General features: G+C 38.4%; 1 long non-coding RNA gene across 1 annotated transcript in view; it reads left to right on the top strand.

The window, feature by feature from the left end:
* Positions 1 to 222: 222 nt before the first annotated feature.
* The window catches only part of LOC117204873, a 76,379-nt gene continuing 51,149 nt past the window's right edge, over positions 223 to 25,452 (top strand). The window contains exon 1 of the long non-coding RNA XR_004487149.1: positions 223 to 571. This is a non-coding gene — a long non-coding RNA (uncharacterized LOC117204873). The remainder of the gene's footprint in view (positions 572 to 25,452) is intronic.

The following is a 25,452-nucleotide window of genomic DNA, read 5'->3' as shown; positions in this document are numbered from 1 at the left end:
AAGATGTTTCGCGGGATGGCCGCGAGTTTCAATGAATCCAAATGGTCGTAGTTTAGCGGGCACGGTAACGACAGAAAATACTAGGGGCTGAAAACGAGTTCACGAGGGTGGCGGGCAGGGGGTGGCGGTGGTGGTGGCAGTTTAGCTTCTGGCTCCTTTTTCCGATCATATCGGGAGTCAAACCTCGGCGACAGGGTGGGAAAAGTGGTGCAGGAGCATGCGCCGGGAAAGGGTAAACTTAGGCGCAGGTTCTAACCCCTCGTGATCCCCCACTACCCGGCCGCTTTCACGACGATCACACGACCCGACGTTTTTCCACCCTTATCTTCGCTCGCTTCACCGTCTCAAAAACCTGTATAGGCACTTTCATAGCTTGCGCCGCGAAGATGTCAACGGGGATGTCGCTTTTTTCTCTCTCCCCCTCCACTCTCTCTCTCTCTCTCTCTCTTACTCACTCTCTTTCTCTCTCTCCATCTCTTTGTCAAGAGTGGGGGACGACGCTCGCGATCGTCGATACGGGCCTGTGTTTCGACCACGGGAACGGAAACTTTTGCATCCTGCTCTTTTACTGGTAAGCCACTCTTTTTCCTTTTTTTCCGTATTTTGTCATGGGTGTTTGGAATTTGAGACATTTAAGCAGATCGTTGGCGTTGCTTTTTGAGTTACTTTCTTTGGTCTTTGGCTGTTGGTCAAGGAAGATTCGTAGTTCTTATTAGTTGAAATAATTTTCGTTTTGGTGTTCTTTGTATTTAATGTTCGTTTGTTTTATTGGAAATTATTCGTGCGGTGAATAACGGTACGTTAGTCGGACATGAGTCTGAATGTGTGTTTATATTGTAACTTGTCGCGAGTTTTCAAAACAAGAAGAAATGCAATCAAGGTAGAAACAATAATTAAACGACGTATAATACCTCGATTTAGCCCTAAATCGTTTCGTAACTCGTTCTCTCAGAATTGTGGTTGCACTGTATTTGTAATAAGTAACTGCCTGTTAGCGATATCAGTTCAATACACGTACACGGTGATACAACGATGTCGCAACTTGAATGCTTTTTATTACTTAATACACGTATATTGATAATTACATATTTCTTTTCTTCTTAATCACTGAACATTCAAGTGTAACCAATTTTACTAATCCAATTATGTATACGAAAACAAGGTAAAAGAGCGCATGTATTCGATATGATGTTTCTTTGATTGCACATTTATGTACATTGAATTGCTGTACACTCTGGCTTTATCGTTATTACCACATATTTACGATGGTACACTTAAGGTAAGCGTCAGAAGCAAGGTGGAAAGGGATTAAAACGAAGTTTTAAGTTATGTTTGCCACTTGATGCCATTCGAATGCAATTCTTAGGATCTCACGAAATAAGATCCAAGTTCTTTGCGTTGGGCACGGCCATCTGCTGTGCATTACTTTCCTCTGAAAGTACACAAAGAAACTCTTCCTTGGGTAATGCAAAGCCTTAAATGTCTGTAACGGCATACTTTTCATGAAGCATTTACACTTGTCTTCTTATTAAAAAGAAAAAGAAACTTGAACAACGATATTTCGCGAAACCGGGAAATTGGCGTACGCTTTGAAAATACTAGTCTACGTACTTTAACACATGTTCAGGCTTACTATAATTTTAGCATTACGCTTACCAACCTTGAATGTGCATCTCGATATGTTATATACATAAAAAATAAATACGTGTTACATATATAATCTGTGTGAACAAATGTATTAATTTACACGATATTACATCACGTACAACATTTTTTAAACATTCGTGAACGCTACCATAAACGCGTCAAGCTACAATCTCAAATAGAGTTTTACGCGCGAGCCTCTCGGAGGCCAAAGTGACCAAGTTTTAATTAGTTTCTTAATTTTATCGTATAAATACATTGATCGTCAATTCTGAAGGAACAAATGACTTACTTTTATAAATTCATTCATTGCAAGATAATGAAATAAATAACGAGAAATTCCAAGACAGTTACAATTTAACAGACAATTTTCGTGACATCTTCATATTTTTGTACTTTCTAATACATGGAATTGATCAATATGGTTTCGCAACGATTCATACGATCTTTCAATAATGTCGAAGCAAACCTTGTAGTTATTAATTTTTATAAATATCTGGATACATTTAAATACGGACACATACTTCAAATGGAAATAGCAAAATCGGATGAGAAATTGATATGGTAAATTATGTACCTAAATAGCGAGATCGATAGATGCGTGTCGTAAATTTTCATTTCAGGCACTTACATGCGTACGTGCCATTTACGATTTTAACTGCAAAATTCTGATTTTAACGATCCTGTAATAATTAATTCCAAGACGATCAACAATTTTCACGGTCGGTCGCATTGACATCTAAGCGCAGCAAACGTAGTAAAGACGGGAAGCCGTGCATTACAACCTCACACAGGGCAACAAAGTCTCGGATCCACGTTCCGTCTTTCCTCCCACTTGAAATCCAAAATGACCCTGAATGATCCCGTCTTGTCGTCTCGAGCCACTCCCCGAACCCTCGGAAACATCAGGCCGACAAAGAGGAGAGCAGGGAAGGATGCACGATACACCTGATGAAACGGTGGTCTCTGTGACTGCGTCCCGCAGCGTGACCCATTGTTTCCTGTCGTTCTGTCGAGAGCCAGGGCCCGTGGTGCGTTTACTTTCGATCATATAATGAGTGGCAATGTAGGCCAGGAACGTCTACGGAATCATATTTCGCCGTACGAGGCGACACTCAATACCCGGCCCGGAGTCATACAGAGAACAGACGATTAACGCGATAGCGTTCCGCGTTTCGCGGAATCCAAGGTAATCGTCGCGTAATAAAGAAACTGAAACAGCCGTGTCGAACTTGCGCCGCATCGAGGACATGCGCAAGAATACCGGAAAATCACAGTAATTTTCGTTCAGACCAATCAAGTTTTCTGCAATTCGTCGATTTCTCTAGATTTGTTATTCGCTAAAATTGATTCCTTCGAGTTCTTTCAGTGTTCTTGTCCTTTTTTTTTTTTTTTTTTTTGTTTCTTTTTATATATATATGTGATGGATGGCTTTTGAGGTTGTTCGAGTACAATTGCTTCGGTGTGTCTTTTGATAGTTTTGTTTGTTCGTAGTATACCACATCCAGACAAGCTTCTATTTTTAATACGATATACTTAGGTTAATTGTAGAGTTATGGACGGGATGATTTGTAATGATTTTGTTCTTTATGGTTGCTACTTTTTTTTTTCTGTACCGATCACCTGTTAATTTTACGCTTGGATTTATAGTAAAATATAGGGAACGAAACAAAGCATAGCTTTAGTATAGTAACGTGAAAAGTGTGAAGATATTAGTTTTGGATGTAATTTGAATCAATAAAATTCTGTTCTTAATATTACGAGGTGAGCGAAGCAGACTTGAAATAAAATAGCTTTGTTTGACGATGGTTGGCTAAAATTTGCTTCGGCTAGTAGTGTAATAAATGTCTTTGAAAAATATGCAAATATAATGTTCAAGCGTTGATTGTTTTAGTTTCGAAGCTTGTTTGCCAGCTTGTTCGATGAAGCTCGCAGTTGATTCATCAGACTGAGAAATTTATCAATTTCAAAGCGTCTCGCGATACTCGATACGTGTAAGGTTCTAGAAGACGAGAATCTTTCTGCGCATAAGGTTCTACGATACGAGAAGAGTCTTCCTGCGTGCAATGTTTTCAAGCTCGGACTAATATCTAGGCTTCTTGAATTTCTGAAACTTAGAGCTTATTTTATTTAGCATTCTTTTCCCATCGTATTTTGCGATTATACGATTTTATGCACCAGTCGAGTTTCATGATACAGACCTTAAACCAAATGATACACAATATCACCATCGACTTCCTGATAGAAACGTTCGATTCGCGATTGCCGCTACAGCAATACACGAATCATCGTGTCGAGAAATAAGTGCGTGTACGTACAAAGTAAACATATGCGCAATTTCGACACGCATCATGCAATATAATTCCTTCCTGAAACAAATGCATGAAAATATTTTCGGCTTACGCAAGTTGAACAATTTTTCAAAATCGAAATAATCTTACGACATATAGCGCTTCATAGGAGTGCACGAGGATACGGAATATTAATTTTAGAATAATAATTTTACATAAAAATCACCACCTCTCATAAAATAATGTCACTTTATATCAAAATCCGTATACTTACAAAACTTGAATAATCTCATCTATTGGATTCCAAACGTTAAAACACACTTCTGAAACTGACTTCTTCTAATTCCATTAACCAACATTTCGTTCCTCACAAAAATAAGAAAAATTCTATCGCTTCGTAACTTCGTGTTGAAACTGTTCTTTGATCGAGCGTCTGAATTCCCTGAAGAGCGTCAATAAACTTCGGAAGAAGACAATTCCCTAGGGAGGTATCGGTAGGCACATCGTTTCGAAGCGTCCGTTGTCGCGCGATAAGCAAAATTCAAGCTCGGCCGTTGCCGCGACGCCGTTCTCAGGCCTGTTGTGCAACGTTGTAATCTCGCCTAATTGCCGCTGCAAGAAGCAATTCGCGATAGACGTTTCAGAGGATTAATTAAGACGTTTCCTAAGACGCCGCTTAATTTCCGCGCTTGTATATACGTGTGCGTGTCTCTATATGTATACGTACAGGTGTGTACACACTACTGTTTCAAAGTATTCGGACATTTGCTTACCTTTGACATGATGTAATTCAATCGCAAAATTAGGGATAAAGGAATGCACGATGATTTTATTCTTCGTGATTATTATGCTTGTGCACGCGAGTGTTTCGTGTCATACGCAGAGAAGATATTATAGGACGTAATTGACTGGGTATTTTAATTTTATGCGTTTCTGCGCATCGATATATTTCAGACGTACGATTGCATCTTATGATTAACACTAGAACTACCGATAGTTAACACGAAGCTATTTCTACCAAAACGAGTGAAAATGACTGGTCTTTAAAAAATATGTAATAATATTTTATATTTATTGATTTATTACTTTCTTACAGAAGGAATCCCATGCTATGAAGTATATTTTTGGTATTATTAATCCATCTGGGACCATGATCCCTAAACGAGGGCTGGCACATTTATAAAATTGTAGAACCAGTCACTTTGACTGGTGTGGTATTTCTAGTGTTAACATCTAGCGATCGATCCGGAATTTTCCTGATAACTGATATCATCATATTGGATGATACGCAGTAAAAATTTAAAAAACGTGTGGGAAGTTGTACAAAACGAGGAAACTGGTTAATTGGGGTTCGGTAAACAGATTGCAGGACCCCTTTACACTTTGACAAGTACCAGCCATTTTGACTGGTGTTGGTATAAGTAGCCTTCATACAAAATTATTTTGAGTTTGAAACATAAAAAGCAAAATAAAATTCGTTACATTATTCCTTCAGTTATTACATAAAGTAGGAATTTTAAAATAAAATTGTAAAACCAGACAATTTGACTAATGTGATAGTTCTAGTGCTAAGCTACTTATGTGTCGAAATGATTAATTTAAAAATTACTACAATGTGTAACCTGTGAAGTTATTTTGCTGTATCAGCGTACGTTATGATACATCGAATGATACTTCGTTATAATCTAAACATTCCAAATTCATATTGAAGCGTACCTATTTCAATCTATATCACACGAAAATTTTTATTCAACCGAATTTTCCACCTTCTCTTAAAAAAATTCTAGGTATCTCTATTCTAGATAACCATCGCTTCCATTCATTGGTTCTTCGTTAATTTGTTAATCTTTAACAGAACTGTACTGTTGCTACAGATCCACTGAAGTATCGAGATATTAACGGTAGCGTATGAGCAAAAGCATTGCGTGCATCGGCTACTGTTTTGAAAAAAAAGGGGAATACAGATCGATCAGGAAGCCGGTCGAAACGATACCGAAAGGGGTTGCGAACTAGTCCGGCCGGTTTGCCGATGGGAAACGGACCCGGTGATTAATAAACATACGGGCAGAGTGTCACTCGACGCTGCTCATTAGCATCGAGCATCGATCACAGAGCCACGAATCGTGAAAAAAACGTTGCTACAGCTTGAATTATCGATCCTCCTCGTTTTATATCGCCACTCATGCGATTCCAAGAGGGTGCTACTGCTCGATTCTGGGTCTCGTTTTTGCGCACTTAAAGGGTGAACCTACTGGGAACACCGATAATACGACTCGTTTCGATGCCAGGCTGTTTTTGTTTATTGATTAATTTCGGGTTTCGCCGGGCTACGAGGAAACAAAGGTTACGTATGTTACGGTGTGGAACAGTGCGGACGTTTTGTCCGACGATAAAGGTAACTCGATGGAAGTATTTAAAAAGTAGACTTGTAGTTAAATTGTTTGAAACATTTTGGAATAAGAATGAATGGGATATGCAAGGAAATGTAAAATATTTTTCGCTTAATAATCTGTTAGGGATAAAACTAATGTTGATATACACATTATATGTTGGCAATACGAATGTTTTAACAATAACAACGTAGTGAAGTAACATAGCGTCACAGATAGTAAAAATGTATAAATGAACTTGGAAGTGAAAAGTAATTTAAAACGAAAGGTAGAAAATTCAAGTTAAATTTCCCTATTAGTAAACTATATTATACATAAGTAGCTGTACTAAAAATTAAAATGCATTCGTTATTGCCATTCTCATATAATATAGCATTCTAACTATCAGTCATTTATTTGTATGAAATATCAAGTAAGTTACGTCAATTTTAATTTAACGTTATAAACTGTTGTAATTATCGATACAAATATTATCTGCCAAATTGGTAACGATTACTCTGAATCTCTCACAGTCTCGTGTCGAGATCGATCCTTCTATTAATTGTATTTATACGAATAACAAATATTATCTATGATGTTAATTTATGTAGCTTATTAAAAGAAAAAAATAATCTCCACGACGATCATAAAACGCCAGTCTCAATCGAGGTGATTACACGCGTCCGATGGAAATACGCAATGATCGTATCCGATCATCTATTTGTTTTCTCAGCGAAATATTGTATAATAATCGAATATCATACATCGATCGTATAACGTGTTGTTTGCACAGTAATTGCGTGCGCTTGCACAACGCACCGCCTCGCCATTGCAATTCATCGCTTGGAAAACACTGCGTGAAACGCAAACATCGATCCGTTCCAACTTGATAACACTCGTCGAAGATCGTGATATTTCCAAATTGATTCGTGTCTTTTTTTACTGACAAGCAATAACGTCTCTGTCTTGTATACGTGTTCTACGGAATCGACAGTTGTAACGTTCATCCCCACACGTGTTAACGGCAACGAAAGCAGGTGTAAAACCTATAGTAACATACTTTATTGAAATAACAACGTCGATGCAAAATTTCGGCGTCGATCTTTCTCGAATTTCGGCGATATTTTCGTGCGTTTCGAAATTCAGTGTCGACCTTGTATCGTTTCACATTCATACAGATTCTTAATATCGTCAGAGATTTCAAGAATTATGTGAAATGTTTTAAGTTACCATTAAGAAAAACAAATATTCACCTTCTTAACTCAACGCAAATATAATATTTCTATAATAAGTACTTCATTTCTATAACGAATACTTGCAACAAAAATTAACCATTAACAACTAACAATATCTTACGCCAATTAATAAATTACCCAACACTCAAACAATATTCTAGCAAAACTCTACGAAAGATACAAACATTTGATAAAAAAAAAAAAGAAAACATGAAACACCGAAGGAACGTCTAATTAATGAAATTTCAGGAAGTGGAAAGAAGGGGGCAATGTGCTCGAGAAACTCATAAACGCATCCTTCGGGCAGGCAAGTCGCGAAGAATGGGCGCAATATCGACCGGAAGTCGCGGAAATTTTTCCACGAACACGAGCCGCACGCCGGAAAGCGCATCGACTCGGCAATGCGGACAATTGCATCCCCCCTAAAAGCCATTCGTGATGAAAGTCCAGCGTCCATGGGGGCAATGGGGTAGCCGGGTGTGGGGGTCGCATTCCGGCCGAGATTAATTCAGAGCGAAGAGGAATTCAGCGTCTATCTCGCCGTTTGCGGAACCGTTTTCGAGCAATTATTTCAGCAACATTGCAAAACGATCACGCCCCGCCTCCCTCTTACACCCCCCTTCCCTCAGAACACCACGTGTTTCGATTAAGTTGCACTACGTTTCTTCGCGATTACCAGCCTTTCTTGTCCGTCTTCGGTTCAGTTTCAACTTTCACCTTTTTTCGGAATGCGTACTTACTACGAAAGTTCTCCACGCGAGTTTCTTAATTGTCAGTTGCATCGGAGATATTCTTTCCAACTTTTGTATATCTTTTTCGGTGGTATTTGAAATTTGCCACGTTTAATAAGCAAATAGGTAATATGACGTCTATGCGAACGAAAGGAATTTTAATTCTTCCATTACATCGCGACCTCAAGATACCCACGGTCAAAGAAGAAATATCCAAATTCAGTAATAGATATAACATAAGAGTTAACAACCACCAAAACCCACTAGTTACTACCCGTAGTTGTAGGTTAAGGGGTTAAGCGCTAGATTCAACTAGAATCAAACACACGATAAACATTTATTAAACACGACATAGTACCACGCCAAAAAAATTTACTTATAATTCTCAATGAGAATTTTTTTTTTATTATTTATTAATATTTACAATCAATTTCGCATTGAGAATTTTCAGTAATTTTTTCTGGCGTGGCGCAGTGACATGGCTAATTATTCATAATAAGTTAATACTTATTATAGATAAGTATAATTTATAAGTAAGTGTTATAGATAAGTAAATATTACTTAATATAAATATCTAATTAAATCTAGTGTTTAAGTCTAACGGGTAGAGTGTCTTCAGCCTGCGGATCTGGTCCGACGTATCAAGTAATCCAGTAATTAGGGGGTTTCGATGTTTGGTGACTCTTTTGCTATATTTGTCGCTATATTTTGCCATTTCCTCTTTGACTGTGGGTCAATGAGAATTGAATGTAAAATTCATCCAAATAAAAAAAAATTCTTCCATTGGAATTTTCTATGTCTCATTTAAATACAATTTTTGATATATAGGTAATATAATTTGAACATTTTCGTCGAACGTTATTTTGTAAAATTGACTTTAGTATATTACATATCGCGCATTTTATATTACATAGTAAAATTAGAAATTAAAAAGCACTTGTTTTTTGCTATTTCTTAATTTAATTTTAAAAGACGTTTAAATTTAAAAGATAACCTTCTTGCAATATCTAGTTACGGTAAAAAGAAAATTATTTTAAAATGACGAAATACTTTGACTATTCGCGTATCTTGTACCTACTCTTGTACCTCCTGTATCGTGTACCTCGCAGATATAAACGCAACAAAAGAATCAACTAACGATACAACCAACTAAAAACACTTACACACACACATAGACGCGTATACATACACACAGAAATACTTTCCCCCTTCTTTTAGCATAAAAAGATTCATCCGGTCGCTCGTCAGTTTTGCTTTTCATTAATTCCATGCTCGTACGATTTTCAATTCAGATTACTCGCACCGATCAGACTGCAACGATCATTTCCTTTTTCTTCGTACCGCTTGCGTTCAGACGGAAGATCAAGGCCGGAGTGACACTATAATAAGCTGTTTAATAATCAATGCGCATGGACCAATAATTACGATTCGACGGAGGAGTGGGTATGCAAAGAAGCACCAGCGCGAACTGGTTTCAGACAATGACGACTCCGGTACGATCGCGTTCGAAGAATAATGCGATCCTTCCTCTTCCTCTTTTCTTTACGTACTTTCTCTTTCTTTCGTTCTCTCTGGGCCTCGTTTCGATACGCTTTCGATTGTCCCGTAATTTTGATATGCCAGACGAACCGGGAAGGACTGCGCCCCTTTTTTTCTCACGTTCGCTGTTTCTTCCTTTTATCTGATCTACGTCGCTGTTAAATAAGCAGCTGCTTACTCGAAGGTGTAACGTATCGAATAGCTAACGATGATTCTTCTTGTCAATGGCAATTACACATTTTTTAATATCATCGTTCGCTCGATTTTACAAAATCTTCTTCCATTCGCTTTTAGATATACAAACATTTCCTGCCGGACAAATATGTCTTTTTATTATCTATTTTCAAGTTGTGTTTGAAATTCTTAGTTTTTCTGCTACTATTCAAGATTATTGTTTAGTCTTCGATAGATGGAAATTTCACGAAGATTGATACAGCAGCGCTATCAGGCACCTGTTTCATAATTTCGTAAGAAATACAAAATAAAAGTAACGACTGAAAATATCGATTCAATTCATCCGCAGGCTCTAGATTCAAAGATACGTCAAACGCACTTCTGGATGTTCCTTCAAAGTATTAGGTGAAGTAAAAAGTTCTGAGCGCTTTTTCGCTTTATTTCGACGATGAAATTAACATAGTCAAGATTATTCGATTTAGATTAAATATGCGCCGTTTTGTTCGATTACTTTTGTCCATTTTGAAGGCAATTTCATAATTCCGCGGTTGAAGAAGTCCTCGTCCCTATTGGTAAAAAACTTGACCAGCTCATTTTCACAAGCCTCTCTTGAGGCCAGTTTTGTACCATCAAGAAAATTTTGCAAAAACTTAAAAAGGTGATAATCGCTTGGTGCCAGGTCTGGACTGTACGGCGGATGCGATAGAACCTCCCAGCCAAGCTCTCGGAGCTTCTGACGCGTCGTTAAAGATGTGTGCGGCCTGGCGTTGTCTTGATGGAACACAACACCTTTCCTATTGGCCAATTCTGGCCGCTTCTGGTCGATCGCCTGCTTCAGTCTGGTCAGTTGTTGACAATAGAGGTCCGAATTAAGTGTTTGCCCCGATGGGAGCAGCTCATAATGGATGATTCCCTTCCAATCCCACCAAACACACAATAAAACCTTCTTGGCCGTTAATCCACGCTTGGCGATCGTTTGGGCCGGCCCACCGCGATTGGACCACGATCTTTTTCGGCTGTTGTTCTCGTATGTGACCCATTTTTCATCGCCAGTCACCATCCGCTTCAAAAATGGGTCGATTTCGTTACGTCTCAACAAAGAATCGCAGGCATCAATTCGGTCCAAAAGGTTCTTTTGCGTCAATTCATGTGGCACCCATACGTCGAGCTTCTTCTTGAGACCAGCCTTATGCAAATGGTTCCAAACGGTTTTCTGGCTAATCTTCAGTTCCTGGGCAATGGAATAAGTGCTCACATGCCGGTCCGACTCGACGATTTCCATGATTTTATCCACATTTTCGACGATTGGCCTACCAGAGCGTGCCTCATCTTCGACGTCCATATTACCAGAACGGAATCGTTGGAACCACCGCTTTGCTGTTGCATTCGATACTGTACTGGGTCCATAAACAGCACAAATTTTTTTGGCCGCCTGCTCCGCCTTTTCACCTTGGTCGTAGTGGTACTGAAGAATGTATCGAATTTTCTCTTTTTTTATCTCCATTTTCGAACGCTGTAACACACAACTGGCTTCACCGAACACAAAACTGACAAAGAACCTTTTTGATGCGTAATATCACCTTGAAATCGGTGTATACTATGACTCGATGCGATGTGCACATCGTGAGATATGGCTCACTAAAGACATCTAGCGAAAAACGCTCAGAACTTTTTACTTAACCTAATATTTACGAAAAATTATCGAACAAAATCAGTCTAAATCACGAAGACTTTATTTAGGAAGGGACAGAAGCACCAATTTCTATGTATAGAAAGCGGTGATAGAAATCAAACATCGAACACATTATATCTTCCTACAATTTCATATTGAATTTTTGAGAAAGCCTGATAGAAGAAACGTGCAACAGGACGCCCACGAGTCTCTGCCACGTCCATATTCACCTTTCATTCTTTCCATTCCCCTCTTCAACCCCATCGCATCGATGATTCGAGTCTACGTTTGATCGAGTCCCGTGCAGCATCCGGCATCGAAGAAACCGGAAGACGATGTTCTCTGCCGGCAGATTCTCCTGGGAACACTCGAGGCTATCTGTCAATCGTGGCAGCAGTTCGATTCAAAGCGATATTCGGATTAATGGTTCGGATAGACGGGACGATCGCGGTACAATGGCCCCGATACAATGAGAGGAAATATCCAAGATATGCAAATACCGATGATCTTCGGCCGGAAAAAGGGTCCGGGAAGACGGAACGGGGCACACATGTTCGGCCATATTTGCATACCGGCTGATTTGCATGCGGAAATTTGCATCGCACCGAAGACGATCTCGATCGGAAAGGGAATTCTTCTGTTTGCCTATTGGCGTGAAAGGGGTGCGTCGTAGAGAGGAAGGGACGAAGAAGGTGCTTGCATGTAAGGGGCGAGAAGGAGAGATAAACGGAATAATATATTAAGGGCGCAAAACACTGTTAATGCCTTTGTGTCGCTCGGCTAGGAATAATGCCACTTTTTCCCTTTGTGGAAATCCTAAATGTATTTTGATTCCCGACGCTCAGCCCGTTCTCACCGGGCTGATTTGAATTCTCGAGTGGTGGTTTTCGCTCGTCTATTACTATCAATCGGGGCACACATGGATTCTCCGACCTTTCGACACCGGCTGTCACATTTCGACTGGGATTTCTCGATTGCGGTTTGCGAATCGTAAGTACTTATATCAGTATTCTTCCTACTGTTGCTCTCAGTCGATTAAGTGTTTATTCGTGTTGGTGAATATTAAAGTAGATATGTAAGAGAAAATTTTAGTTCGTAATTTTTAGCAAGAGAAATTAACTACGTTCAAGTATACTTCAATTTCCTGAGTTACTGCAACTTGGTGCAATTCGTTCGCGGATAGCGTTAAAAAAGAGCAAACACGAAAATTGTATATATTTTATGTTTTTAGTAGTATAATTATAGTTATATTATTATACATTTAGCAGTATAGTAATAGCGTAAACTATTTACAGTCGATATAACTACTTCACTTTTTACACAGGAAGATGTTACCTGCCAATGTTCCTTCCTTCCCAATTCAATTTTAGTCAGTCAAGTATTTTGAATTTTTAAATTAATATCCAGCAAAGTTTCAAAGGTACAATCTCGTGCTATTATTTTCATAATAGCTTTATTAAACAATTAATGGTTGCAAAGCATAAGCCTTTATTCTGAACAAACAATCTTTTTAGCCCTTTAAACTTCGATCTACTGCAACAAACTCTAGAACGAATCAATCTGATCTACTCAAAAAAAAAAAAAAAAAGAAAAAGAAAGAAGAAAAGAACGTACTCCATGAATCAGACGAAAGCTCAGTGAATGGTATGTGATATAAAACACGTCCTCAAAGAAAGGATTGGTCTTTCTATTAACATCCGATTGATCTCTATGGAAAGGAAAAAAGTCCTCTCGACCCAGATACGCTCGTAGACGTATCAGAGTCATTTCGAGAGCCTTCGTTGGTGAAAAGGATGGTGGTACGAGTCGTTTGACACTGTTACGAGCCCCTGATCAATGTTAGAAATCGAGTTCGAGAAAAGTCGTTGCAGGTAGCTCGGACGACGTCCATTGTGCTCGACGAAGAAGAAGCTGCGTGTGCCAGCCACGGAAAGTGATATCTATTCAAGCTGTTCTTCTTCATCCACGGGGCGTCCTGGAACTGGAAACGTGAGACGTCGCTGGCTGTAACAAAGGCGACAGGTAGAAACACTTTCGTCGAGGGAAAAAGATGCGCTCCTTTGGGAAATCGAACAATCGGGTTGCCTGTTTTTCGAAAATCGGAATGTTTGCCTTCTCGCGTCCAACTAAACTGGGTTTGTATTCTTCGACTTTTGACAGGATATGATGTTATCGGTGTGTGACGTATCGCACATGTGTATCAATTTCGAGGATTTTTAAGAATTTACGACTATTCAAAGGATTTAGAGTTATTGGGAGATTAGTCGATCGTGAGTTTATTTAACAGCTGAATACCGTTGCTTGAACTATAATAATAAAATAGTTTGGCTTTCGAAAGGTTGTTTGTGTTAGATCAATTAATTGTGATAAATTAGATAGGCAACTTTTCTTTCGTTTCCAAAAATATTTTTCGTGTTTCCTTAATATCATTCAAGAATCAATCGTTCTAGTAATAATCATTCAATAAATTATCTTTTTATATTGAATGTAAGCATAGAAATTATCATGGAATGGCAAGTATTGCTGCAGTAGATCGTAAAGTAAAGTAACTCAGTAAATAAAAAGTTTCACTGAAAAACGTATAGAAATGTCTTGACTCTATCTTCAGCGCACATTCTTCTCATCAGTCATCGACATTTTCTTTTACGATACCGTCCGCTTTCTGCACGTATCTAACTACATCGACGAGATAGAAACATATTGTAAATTGCTCGTTTTCCAACACGACTGTAGTTCAATATCTTTCAATAGCCGAAAAATTCCCTATCAATAGTAATTCCAAAAAAGTATTAGTTTCTATCAAAACAAAAAGTACTGCGATTCTATCCAACTAGAAAAAAACCACAAAACCCCATATGTATTAATACAGAGCACGAACAATTTCAAACAAATCGCTTTTGCTTCAAAACTTTTTGCTTTTCCCTCCGTTCAACCCAATTCATTCGCATCGAACACCCAGAGTAACGCAATTTTCCCTTAATATTCCACCTGTTCCTCTTGAAAAACTTCAAATTTCCAAATCCCCTACGGATACGTTACTATACACGACCGTAACCATTTTCAACTATCGCGTTCGGTTCCCGTCGAAGTAACAACGTTACTGGCCAGTTTTTCATGGAAAAAATCCCGCCTTTTCTACGCGGTGATCACGAGCATTGGAAAAACACGTAAGATGGTGCAATGCTAATCCGTGATCATCGATCCGCAACCCCTCGCAACGATCGAGAAGACGCAAAGGAACGGGGTCCGACCTTGGCCGGGCCCCTTCACCTGGCCCGATAAAGGAGAGGTAACCGTGCGTGCGGGAACACACGCGTGGCCTTCTGGGCTCTCCTCGTACGTGTCATACGATCCACGTTTGCACACACCACGTATGCGTTTATATACGGCAGTTTTATCGGCCGTCGGCCTCCCCCTGTTCGTATCTACCGAGGGCTAGCGCTAGCCTATGGAATCCGCATACGATCGCGCATATGCGCTTTCTTTTTGCCCCGTCTGCACCGTTTGATATTTTTCCTTACAACCTACTCGATCGTCTTTCGTTTCATTTTCTTCTTATTGCGTCTCTATATATTTATACGAGTCTATATGTGTTTAAGTTATTCTTGGTAATCTCGGCTGATGTGTCATTTTCGCATTGGTAGCTTCGAACTTGATTAGAATCTCGGAATATTCAATGTTGGAATCTTTGATTCAGGAATTGTCAAGGATCTGTTTGGTATTAATACTTAACGCTCCAAGTGTGCCTCTCAAGCACCATCGATGTACGGCGTTATAAATATTGTAATCCATATTATATTAATTCTGAGATGAATAAGGATTGTTTTGAGTGACTTTAATATTATTATTTACATTGTAGCATGTAAAATCTGACACTTAAAAACTTGCAAGTCGAAGTATGATGAGAATAAGTTGGAGTTGCCGGTCGATATTCATAATTAAAAGTCGGAGTGTTAAGGGTTAATAAATTGACACGATGGCGGAGGTTTAGGTCATAGACTTCTACTTTACAATCCTGAGTCAACACAGACGATCGACCGATATGTTTATAGTAAAATCTACTTACAAAACTTCATTTGACGATAAAGCAATATTTGATCTGCAAAGATTATTAGGACTTAGAGACTCGATGAAAATTCTTATTATTAACTGTTCACACCGTTGATTTCTTCACTCTTACCGTGCTTTCTTACTCATTACGTATTCCACATATTTGCAAGTCTTCTATAACGCAATAGACAAATCAACCTATAATACCAAGCAAGAACGTTGAACTGCTATTTCAATTCTTCTATTTCACTTTATTCCCTCTCACACCTAATCTTCACCAGCCTACTTCATTTTCAATTCCTATTTCCTGCAACTTTCTTCGAGTTGCCCTTCCTCTTTGAATTGCTCCTCCCTGAACCATGCAACTCCACCAAACGATTCTTCATTTTCTCGCTTTTCATTTCTCCGTTCTTCGTTCGCAATACACCTTCCTCGCCTTACCTTCTCCATGCACCCTTTCCTCCCCACTCTATTCATCCTTTCCCCTCTTTCTCTCTCTTTCTCTTTTCTTACAGACTTCTCGCTTCTTCCAGTGAACCGTGTTGGGCCGCGCGTACGCATATATACACGTGGATATGGTAATTCACCGGCATCGCCGGTGATATGTAAATAAGTTAGATTCGAGTTTTGTTGCGGAGCCACGGGCGGGGGGTGAGCGCGGCCCAGTCTCGATGGGAACCATGGTATAGGAAACGAAAGAACGAGCCATCCTGGGGGAGAGGAATGACGAAAAGAACGCGTAAGTGTAAGCGCCTTAGTAGCCGCACACACGATCCGGACGACCGGATCCAGATTTATTGGCCGTTCGGCGAACAGAGAGGAGAAAAGCTGGCCCGTTCGGTGTGAACGGAAGCCAGGGATTTTACGATCTTGATTCCGAATCAACTGGCGACTCCGTTTCGTCTTTCTGCTGCCTGATAATCTTCTCGGGGCTCGACGACGCGCGCGCGATCGAAACTGACGTCTCTCGATCGGAATTTTTGACTTGGTCTTTCGAGCTTTACTGTAAAAGGTTAACGCGTTAACAGCCACGCGAGATTTATGTATCTTGTCTATATAAGAAATACTTGAAATATAGATATATGTTTATGATCTCGATCATTCTGTATATTATTTTTTATTTATATCACTTGACTCGGGTATAGCTTAGTCATGGTTTAGTGACTAAAGTCATATGCTATATTAATCAAGTAAAACGAAAATAACTAAAGATACCTAATAAAAAATAATAAATAATAAGTAATAAATACAAAATATTGTGCTACGATAACAGTTATTAATTGTAGAATGGCGCATTGTTTATTTTATATTTATAACGTTGTATAATTATTTACGTTGTTTAGTATTTTTCAGTCGATGGTATTCATCTTATTTGTGTCATTCGGAAATATTTAGAAATACCAGTACCACGACCATCCGTGTGTTAAATAAGAGAAATTTAACCATTGAAGAGCCCTACAAGCTTCTGAATGTTAGAGAAATGTTTCAAAATTAATTTATACGAAGCAATGCGCATCTCCGTTCAAGGGAGCGTTAAGATATCGTGGAGTCCTTTAGCAAAATTGAAATACGTTAGTTTACATAAGTTTTTAGAGTGTACATGTGCTAACTTTCCATTTAGTCATTAACGTTATCATATCATTCGTAATGTGGATTAATCTTATGTAATTGTATCATACGTATGTGTACGTGTTCTTGTATAATGTTTTCCGCTTTAAAAACTGTATTTTCGTTAACTGTACATATTTCCTAGATCTAGAAAACAGTCCTTTAGATAATACAACGCGAACACAATTATTTTTAAGATGCATTTTTACCGTAAAAAAGTTATATTTTTTTGAACGAAATTTTCATAATAAATTGTTTCTTCGTATCATGTTATATGATAGGTTGGATTTCTTGTCGAAAACTTAGGAAGTTTCCCAGAGTTTTCAAAATACGTGTCCCTCATTGGTCGTTATCTTTCACCGGTACACGAGTTTGACGTTCTACCACGACTTGATAGATCGTTTCTACTGTTTCACCTTCGACTATCGCCACCGGAACAATCGCAATAGGGGGTCTGTCCCCCTTGACGCCCGCGCTTATGTTAATTCGTAATTACGCACTGCTACTTAACGAACGTGACCTCGATTTCTGCTTAAAACCGGTTCAACGAAATAGCAAGTTCTAACCGTTTACGGAATAATCGACAGTTCTCTAAATTTCGCGCATTTCACCACTTCAAACCTATACAAAATTAAATATCAAATGGAAAAAGGAGTGAAAGATTAGACTCGTGTTATTCAAGATTACAATTAGAATATAAGATAAGAATTAAAGTATCTTATATTATGCATTCGATCACATGATATTCCTTATCACACGATAACTTCTATGTCACGTAAGCTTCTATTCAAAAACTCATTCTCTTATTCTCGTGATTCCAGAAACATTCAAGCAGATAATTCTTATCAATCTTCTGTATATAAAGTTGAATTTTCCAACATCACGATATAATATTCACGATTTAACTGGATTTTTAAATTCAATCCCATTCAACCCGAACCGTGTCTGGAAACACTGATGCAAAATCTCGATGAGAAGATCATTTTAGGTGGGCGTGTAGTGGGACAGAAAGTCGATTAAAATCTCGTATCCTCCGCAAGTTTGGTTTCTGTGGGCCGGATGGTTGGATCGGATCGATCGATAGATCGTCGGGGCGATTACGCGCGGGTGCGAGGTGGCAGCACCTGTCCACATCGTGCTCCCTCGCGGGGCCCCGCGCGTAGAATTGGGCCACACTGCACGCACGCGCACGCGCGCGCGCCAACGCACACACGCACGCCGTTCGTCACGCGTCTCTGAACAATGGCATTAATAGGCTCCGGCGAGTTATTAATTGCCGGTACCAGCCGGATATGACTGTCTATAGCGCCGTTCGCCGACAGAACGTTCGACTAATATCTCTGCTATCCACCGGAGACGGGTTTTTCGATAAAGCCTGCTCGTTCCTCGTAAATTCACCGAATACTCAGAGAAGGGACGCCATTTAAGTATCCTTGGATACTCGAGCGCCACGCTATCAGCGGATGCGTACAAGTTCTCCGTTTCGGCTTCGAGATAATCGGTTATCGAATTTTTGGACGACCAAGTTTTTGGAGGACAGGAAACGTGTTATGTTTATGTAATTTGATGGTATTTTGAATGTAATTTCGACTAAAGCGAATGGAATGGGATTATTCTTCTTTTTTTTTCAAACAGTGGTTTTCCAAACGGTAATTGTTTGGAGAGTGGCTTTGTATGCTATGTGTTACAGTAAGCAAGTAAATTAGTATGAAGTTTCACTTCTTCAAATAAGAATATCAGGAAATATAATTAGAATACAATAGGTAAGGACGAAAGATGTTTGAAGATGTTTGAAGGAGTCTGCAAAAATCAACGTCAAGTTTAATTCCTACGCCTTTTATTTTATTACCTTACTTCTACATGGTCTTACATCTTCAGCAATATTTTGAATTTTGATTTGAAATTAGTACGAAGTCTCACTTGTTCAAATAAGAATATCAGAAAATATAATTAGAATACAATAGATAAGGATAAAATATGTTTGAAGATGTTTGAAGGAGTCTGCAAGAATCAACGTTAAGTTTAATTCCTATGCGAATATCAGGAAATACAATTAGAATACAATAGATAAGGATAAAATATGTTTGAAGATGTTTGAAGGAGTCTGCAAAAATCAACGTCAAGTTTAATTCCTACGCCTTTTATTCTATTACCTTACTTCTACATGGTCTTACATCTTCAGCAATATTTTGAATTTTGATTTGAAATTAGTACGAAGTCTCACTTGTTCAAATAAGAATATCAGAAAATATAATTAGAATACAATAGATAAGGATAAAATATGTTTGAAGATGTTTGAAGGAGTCTGCAAGAATCAACGTTAAGTTTAATTCCTATGCGAATATCAGGAAATACAATTAGAATACAATAGATAAGGATAAGATATGTTTGAAGATGTTTGAAGGAGTCTGCAAAAATCAACGTCAAGTTTAATTCCTACGCCTTTTATTCTATTACCTTACTTCTACATGGTCTTACATCTTCAGCAATATTTTGAATTTTGATTTGAAATTAGTACGAAGTCTCACTTGTTCAAATAAGAATATCAGAAAATATAATTAGAATACAATAGATAAGGATAAAATATGTTTGAAGATGTTTGAAGGAGTCTGCAAGAATCAACGTTAAGTTTAATTCCTATGCGAATATCAGGAAATACAATTAGAATACAATAGATAAGGATAAAATATGTTTGAAGATGTTTGAAGGAGTCTGCAAGAATCAACGTTAAGTTTAATTCCTATGCGAATATCAGGAAATACAATTAGAATACAATAGTTAAGGATAAAATATGTTTGAAGATGTTTGAAGGAGTCTGCAAGAATCAACGTCAAGTTCAATTCCTACGCCTTTTATTTTATTACCTTACTTCTATATGATCTTACATCTTCAGCAACATTTTTAATTTTAAATTTCTTTGTAAGATACACAGGTTGCGATACCGATTGCATTGCACAAATATCGTAAGACGGGCACGATGCGTCGTCGCTTAAAAATATGTCATGATACGATTGTCATTATAATAGCAGCCAATCCATGTAACATAGTACAATAGACGCGCGAAAACATTTGAGAAAAGTAAACGTTCCTTGAAATTATCTTGACGACGAAACGTTGTACAATATAGTACATATCAATTCTTTCTTTTACTTTACTAGCGTGTCATGATTCACGCTCACTTCAGATTTCTTCCCTTACAATTCACTTATCCTTTCTGTCAAGTTCTTCTTAAATCCTTTTGTTACACAATTAACGTGTAAACGCAGATATTTTGAAATAACGACCAACCTTGAGCCGAAACATCAACATAAACTGGATAATTCAGCTGCTAACAACGTTAGTTTATACGGCAATTTGAAGGAAACCAGTCGGCCGATTCTGTGGACTGACCGATCCTCGCCAAAAACGCAGACTACAAACAGCGTGTCGGAATGAAAGCGGAATTTCGCGGATCTATTAAACGTATTTAACGACACCTTGAACGTGAAACGGTCGGAGAATGTCCTTGTCCGGCGTACGGTTATTTGCCGAATGCCCTCGGTCTCCTTTCATCGAAGAATCGACTGGGACCAAGCGATCTTTATGGTCAATCTACGTGCGCGTAATTAAGAGCCCGCCACTGTTGGGGCTGATTAATAGAGGACGGTGCGAGATAATCGAAAGGAAGTAACGAACGGAGAGCAAGCGTAAGATGCCATCGAAAACTGGTACGCCTGTTTCGCAGGAAATTGCGTCTGTTTGGCCACGGAAAATAATTATTTCTTTTTGCTCGTTTTCCTTTTTATTAACTACGTGCACGATATGATGGGGCTAACCGCGGTTTGAAGGCTGTTGAGAAGGGGGAACAAAAACGAAGACGATCGAACCGACGATATCCCCGAGCACGTGGAACAGGCAACTCCATCCAGGAAGTTAAGAACCTGGAAATAAAAAAAAAACGAACATATACGGGACAGAAGGAAACGTACGAGTCTAGTTGAGCAAACGATATTGAGAAATATGTGGTGCTATTTTGTAGGAGACGAAAGGGGACATTTACATTTGTCGACTATTTTTTCTTATTGCCTTCTATGGTGTCTTTGTTTCGCTTTCTGTGTGTTAGTTTCCTTTAAAATAACAGCTGTATTATTTTGTTTGATATGTATTCACGAGTAATATGAAATACATAACATACAATGTTTTTTATCGAAGAATTATTGATTACCGATACAGTATTTTTCATGAAATTTGGATTATTTCTTATTATTTCTTATTATTATGGAATATTCTTTCTTTAAATTAAGAATTCTGTCGTTTTCTTACATATCACTGCACGAAACATAATCGTTAATAAAATCTGAAAGTAACTTTCACACTAATATCAAACATTCAACAGCGCAAGTATTCCACTTTGTATCAATATTTACGAACTCGGTAGATAAAAACCAACTTGGCTTTTTCTTGCTAGAAACGCCATGAAATAACAGAGAATTGTAAATCCGCAAATAAATACGTCCACGCGTATTAGCCAAAAATTCTTTTCAAAGTCGCACGCGTCTGCGACCATAATCCACCGAAGGGTCGATGGAGCAACGAAGAAGGAAACGAGCTCGAATAAGAAAAGAAAGAAGGGAAATAGGAAGGCGGAGGATGCGTTTCATCGTATTTATCGGAGCTGTGTGGTATTTTCACGAGGCTCCGGTCAATATCCAGTGGCGTTTTCCTCGCGAGCGAATTTTCAGCCGCTGAGGCAAAGTTCTAGAGCCACGTGGCTCCCTTTTAACGTGTGCAGGCCCCGCTGAGCGAGACGCTCGAAGCGGGAATGTTAAAATAATATTCCGCCGCGTCTGTGTTTTGTTCCTGGCCGCTCATGCATACGTAATTTCCGCGGTTAACGATCAGTCGATTCCCTGTCGAGGAATTCCTGCGCCGGATGGACGACTCCGTCTTCCTCGGGTCTGACGTCGAATGACAGTTTGATGAACGGACAGGAAGAGACTGCAAGTCCCACCTGGCTCTCCCCAGACAATTAGGACCAGCGTGCAAGGTGGCTCCCTTTGTGGGGCACGTCGATTCCCGTGATCGCGGTCCGTTTTCATCGAAAACGTTTCCTTCGATCTTTCGTGACAGCCTGATCGTTTCGAGTCGTTACGATTAATCGACGCGATGCCAAGTGAAACGAACATTCTCCTTCGGCTATAAAAATTTATACGTCTGCGTACAGTTGCTCGCGTAAGTCCGCGAATATTTACTTATATAAAAAAAAACACACACGTAGTATAATAAAAAATACTTGTACAAGAAACATTCTAGTTCAGAATATTTTGAAACTTGAGGTACGATTATCACGATTATGTTAGCAGAATTTTAATGATAAAATATAAAAATTTGAAAAATATGTACTATAACTATAAGTTTAGCAAAATATAGTACAGTAGAACTCCAACTTGTCGACAAACAAATAGGCTATTTTATCTTTCGTTCACGTAATAGAAGCTCACCTGCGGATAAGTGAATTCAATCAGCAACAGTTCAGTTAACCGGGCATTAATTAAAATTTCCTTCCAACAAATGGATGTCAGATAAATGGAATATTGTATGGAACATGAATAGTTATCTTTAAACATACACCTAATAAGTGGTAAAAATGCTACCAGTAAATATTTAGACTTATTAATACGAAGGATAATTGACTGTTTAAAGCAATGTGATAAGTATCTTGTAGCTTGTTTATACACTTTCAGATAGGAAGAACTTTACCAATATAATCATGATAATCGAACCACGTTACGATGCTAATGTAAATTTTAAAGTGTTGGATATAATGCACACAATGTATCACTATATGTACACGTGTTTGAATGTTTTCATGAGTCACTGTATATGAAAAAAAAAAAAAAAAAACGAAGATAGAAGAAGGATACAAACATTTAATTCGTGCCCTTGCTCGTCGACTTCGTAATTTTCTTCAGCATGGGAACGGTTGCCACCGGGGGGAAGTCCGTGTATATACGACGTTTGATGATTCTCTGATTAAAGTAATACGCTTCCGAGAAAGGAGACAGTTGTGGAACGTTTGTACTTTGTACAAATTTGTGCACGTGTTGTTCCGTGACGATGATTCCTTTTTTTTCACATTGCGTGAAGAGCAGTTCTGTTATTTAGTTTAACGATTGGAATCGAGGAATTGATGTTTGTTGGTGTTAATTAAACAGAGGTTTCTCGAAGGTTAATTATCAATATCGTGGGTGTTCTTGCTGCTTTATCTTTCCCTCATCGAAATTTAAATATTCATCGTGATCGATCAATTATACAACCAACTAATTAATTTTTCTGTAATTGAAACTTTGAATAAATAATTATGGTTTAAGAATGAGGTATAAATATAGGATATGGTAAACAGTGCAGGATTCTTTGTACTATATTTTAATGTTGTCTAGGACGATCGTTCTCAAGAATAGATAAATCAGTCTAGAAGGAAATCCAGTTCGCGGCATAAAAAGAGGCGCATTTCCTGTTAGAATATTTGTGACGAACTACAGACTGTCTTTCCTATTCATGCACTCCAAAGAGAGTAACCTAAAAGTGGAGAGGCTCCTCGAGGCTTATGTCTTCGCCAAGGAGAGCCAATTTGTCAAGACTGTTATACACATGAGCCAAAATCGTATTCAAACAGAGTACATTCTCAATACTATACTACTGTTTATCATTCGTTATATTGATTTGATATGTAATATTAAAATGTCAACGCAGCATCTGACGAGTCCACTTCCATATAAGTCAATCGTTTAATATTCCAGTCCCTCTTCAACGTGCAACGTATTCAAAAGTATAGTAAAACGTTAGTTTTGTGTCTATACAAAGGGAGATCGTCTAATTTGGACCACTTAGTTAATTAGTTAAGAAAAATAAATTAATTAAAAATAATAGTTAAATTAGTATTATCGTATAGTATATAGTAGTATATAGTAGTATTATATAGTATTAGTAGTAATTATAGTATAAATAGTTATATTATATTATTTATATATTATATATATTTTATATTATAATTAGATTATATTATATTAATCAATTAGTTAAGAAAAAGAGATGCGATCATTGTTGCCAAATTTTACGCTTATTTCTCTTTCTTTTTTTACAAACACCCACTTGCAAATTATTTGTTAATCAGTATTAAAAGTTTTATCAGAGATTTTAGTTTCCCAATCTTTCTTACAAAGGACAACCGCCGAGATCTCCATCGTCCAATATTCCAATAATCGGCGTTTTGATAGTAATTGAGATTCTACTATGCAACAGAGTAGCAACGAAGTTTTCCAGCGTCCTGAAGTCACTCGAATATTACACGGCCGTTGTTACCGGAGCGGATCGTGCTCTCCTCCGCGACAACTTGTGCAATGTTGCAGCAATATCGGGCCGGTGTGCCCCTTTTTATTTTCCTCTTCGCGCCGTTTCACCTATCGCGGCGTACCGGGGCCCCTCGAGACCTCGATTCATTTGCACATCTCATTAACTTCGCCGTTTCAGCCGAGCCGGCGAGGTATCGCCGGCTATCATCCAGGCATCGGCTTCGACGTAGGAAGTGAGTCACGGTTCACCGTGCATCATTTCACGCAGGCTCCGAGCCCGCCACCGCTCCGCGTGTGTATGCATATTTCTCGTACGCAGTTTCGTGCGTTTCGCAATTTTCCTGGCCATTCCGATGTGTTATTGTTAACGGTTAGCTGGTCTCGTCCGAGCTCTCTTACCGATTTTTATTCTCCATTAAAAAAAAAAAAGAAAAAAGAAGAGGATAGGTCGTTGTCTTCCATCGTTGCATTTTCGATGGATCGTTAAAATGTTTGAAATGATAAACGACGAAAGAGAAGGTTTTCAAAAGAAGCAAATTCTTCTTAATTTTTTATCAAATTGTATTATATGCCACTTGAATGCAGTGGGTATGTTTATGGCGTTTATAAATTTAGAGGGAGTATAAGCGGTAAGAAATACATTTATTTTTACATTTTATTAGTATTACATATTATACTTTCAATTCTTGCTTCATACTCTAGTTGGCACTTGTGATCATAACTTGATCCTACACTAGCATCGAAAGTTTACATAAATTCTTGGAATAACTTCTTGGAATTTACATCTTTTCTCGCTGTAAAATTGTTC

This window comes from Bombus bifarius, unplaced genomic scaffold (genome assembly GCF_011952205.1).
Source record: "Bombus bifarius isolate JDL3187 unplaced genomic scaffold, Bbif_JDL3187 scf7180000007984, whole genome shotgun sequence".
NCBI lineage: Eukaryota > Metazoa > Arthropoda > Insecta > Hymenoptera > Apidae > Bombus > Bombus bifarius.
This window is presented reverse-complemented; position numbering and strand designations above follow the sequence as displayed.